This window comes from Nycticebus coucang, chromosome 2 (assembly GCF_027406575.1).
Source record: "Nycticebus coucang isolate mNycCou1 chromosome 2, mNycCou1.pri, whole genome shotgun sequence".
In the NCBI taxonomy this organism is placed as follows: Eukaryota; Metazoa; Chordata; class Mammalia; order Primates; family Lorisidae; genus Nycticebus; species Nycticebus coucang.
In genome coordinates this window covers 45,981,590-45,984,948 of record NC_069781.1, presented here as the reverse complement: position 1 = coordinate 45,984,948, position 3,359 = coordinate 45,981,590, and the positions used below count along the sequence as shown (strand labels likewise).

The window sequence follows — 3,359 nt, the reverse complement described above, 5'->3', positions numbered from 1 at the left end:
CAGGCCAGCTAAAACAACAACAACTGCAACAAAAAAATAGACAGGCCTTGTGGCAGGCACCTGTAGTCCCAGCTAGGGAGGCTGAGGCAAGAGAATCACTTAAGCCCAAGAGTTTGAGGTGTGACGCCACAGCACTCTACCCAGGGCAAAAGCTTGAGACTGTTTCCAATTAAAAAAAAAAAAAAAAAAAGAGAGAGCAGGATTTCACCAGTTTGATATGGCCATCTGAATAGACACTATGTTGCTGTCAATCATGATCATCAGCCCGCATCTGCCAACAAAGGCTCTGCTCAAATCAAGGACTCTTCCCTTGCAAGATGTTTGCTAAGGTCCAGATCAGCCAAGGACACTATCCCTGCCCATGTAGCCTTCCTTGAACTGGGTCATTAATCCCTTTTCCTAGCCCCTTTTCTCTTGATGTTAAATATTAGATATGAAAATTTTAATCTATAACATGTATATATCAATATACCACTACTTATGGTCATATTGAATGACTCGTGGATGTGCTTGAGTGTGTGTGTGTGTTTAGCTCTGACTACCAAGTGAACTCAATATTCAGGAGAATTGCCTCCTTGGGAATCACCTAGGCTGTGGAAAAACACAAACACCCAAGGACCTGGTTACGTCTCAGCTTGTGCTGCTCCAGACACTCTTATTATTGCATTTAATGTTTACAGTAATCCCACAAAGTAGGCAGCATTACCATGTTTCTGTTTTATAGGTAAGAAATCCGAGGATCAGAAAGTTAAGCTTTTCCCCTGCGGCGTCTGATGGGGATGAAGCGCTTTGCAGAGCTCCGAACACGTGCGTGGGATGACTTGAAAGTAAGAAAATAGTAGCAGGCACGTAGTCTGCAGTATTCAGATGTCTTCGCCTGAAAAACCTGCCTCCATCAGGACCTCAGATCTCTGACACTGTGATACCACACAGAAAAATCTGTTTGAATAAAATTTCTTCAAATTTAAAATAAACCACAAAGGCACAAATACTGGGAAAATGTAATATTTTCCTCCCTGAAAATGGAGACAGGAGTGGAGTCAACATATCAATGGAGCAAGTCACAGTCGTCGATGCCAGCTTCTTCTTGAAATCTACCCAGAATGGAATCCTGACAATGACACAGGACACACAATGGGTGATCCCTTCATGTTGCAGCAGTCCACAAACCCATAAGGAATTCTGGGACCTTTACCTCCCTCATTTCATCTTGGGGGACCAGAAGTTGGACCAAGAGGAAATCTGGGTGCTGGAAATGGGAACGTGCAAGGACCTAGACACATGCAGAAAGGCAGAGTGGAAACTAGCCGAGTTGTTCACATCATGGATTTTCAACGAGGGAAAAACTTGAGATACCAACTATTACAGCTTGTGGAACCATTTGGAGTCATTTCAAATCATCTGATTCTAAATAAAATTAATGAGGCTTTTGTCGAAATGGCAACTACAGAGGATGCTCAGGTATTTGGCAAGCCGGTGAGAGTCCATTTATCCCAGAAGTATAAAAGAATAAAGAAGCCTGAGGGGAAACCAGATCAGAAGTTTGATCAAAAGCAAGAGCTTGGATGTGTGATACATCTCAGCAATTTACCCCATTCTGGCTATTCTGATAGTGCTGTTCTAAAGCTTGCTGAGCCTTATGGAAAAACAAAAAACTATATATTGATGAGGATGAAGAGTCAGGCCTTCATTGAGATGGAGACAAGAGAAGATGCAATGGCAATGGTCGACCATTGTTTGAAAAAAGCCCTTTGGTTTCAGGGGAGACGTGTAAAGGTTGACCTTTCTGAGAAATACAAAAAACTGGTGTTGAGGATTCCCAACAGAGGCATTGACTTACTGAAAAAAGATAAATCCCGAAAAAGGTCTTATTCTCCAGATGGCAAAGAATCTCCAAGTGATAAGAAATCTAAAACTGATGGTTCCCAGAAGACTGAAAGTACAAATGAAGGTAAAGAACAAGAAGAAAAGTCAGGTGAAGATGGTGAGAAAGATACAACGGATGACCAGACAGAACAGGAACCCAATATGCTTCTCGAATCTGAAGATGAGCTACTTGTAGACGAAGAAGCAGCTGCATTGTTAGAAAGGGGCAGTTCAGTGGGAGCCTGAGACTGATCTTGCTAATTTAGGTGATGTGGCTTCTGATGGGAAAAAGGAGCCTTCAGATAAAGCTGTGAAAAAAGATGCAAGTGCTTCAGCAGCAGCAAAGAAAAAGCTTAAAAAGGTGGACAAGATCGAGGAACTTGATCAAGAAAATGAAGCAGTGTTGGAAAATGGAATTAAAAATGAGGAAAATACAGAACCAGGTGCAGAATCTGCTGAGAATGCTGATGATCCCAACAAAGACACAAGTGAAGATGCAGAAGGACAAAGTGATGAAAACAAGGAGGACTATACAATCCCAGATAAGTGTAGAATTGGACCGTATCAGCCCAATGTTCTATAGACTATGTGATACCTAAAACAGGGTTTTACTGTAAGCTGTGTTCACTCTGTCATACAAATGAAGAAGTTGCAAAGAATACTCATTGCAGCAGCCTTCCTCACTATCAGAAATTAAAGAAATTTCTGAATAAATTGGCAGAGGAACGCAGACAAAAGAAGGAAACATAAGATGTCCAAGAAGGGATAACGACTTCAAAGAAAATAATGGTTCTTTGTTTTTAATGTTAACCTTTTTAAATACAATACTGATGTTAGAAGATGACTATCGTACTCTTTGGTTTTAGTGGAGAAATACTAGTCTGTTCACGTGTTAAATGTTATAGCAAGAAAGTACATACGCGGTTAAGTTAATGAAGAATAGTTTTTCTTTTATCAGAATGGCAACAGAAGTACTTTGTAGAAACTGACCTCGTAAGCTATTTAAGACAACTTGCACCACTAAGAAAAAGATAAAGTAGAACATTCAGAAAAATGAAATTTAGTAGTTCCAAGCTTCAAAGAAATGTTAACATTTGATTCCATTCAATAAAGAACAAAACCAGTTGTAGTTTTATTACTTTCATCTGAAACATTCCACATATTAATCTGAGCCTTGCAGACTTTTCAGTTGGAGTTTTGAAGCTTCTTTGTTTGCATTTCATTTTTGGAGAATTTAATTTCAATGTGAGATTGGTGATTCAAATGCAGGTGCAGTTTTCTTTTAATGTCATGCTGTTGTTTAGGTATTAGAAATATTGAGTAATTGGCTTTAGATTTTGTAATTATTTCCCTGAGTTCCTGCTAGATTTCGTATTCTAGTAGTTCTATGTATTTTCAGTGAAATGTAAAAATATTCTTGTTCTCTCTGACCAGTATTAATTTTCTGAGATCTTACTGCTTGCCACTTGAATCCTGTAGCTGTCATACATCTC

The 3,359-nt window shown here is 39.4% G+C and overlaps 1 pseudogene; it reads left to right on the top strand.

Moving 5' to 3' along the window:
• Positions 1-1,035: 1,035 nt before the first annotated feature.
• On the top strand, positions 1,036-2,616 carry LOC128562052 (matrin-3-like; annotated as a pseudogene).
• Positions 2,617-3,359: the final 743 nt, after the last annotated feature.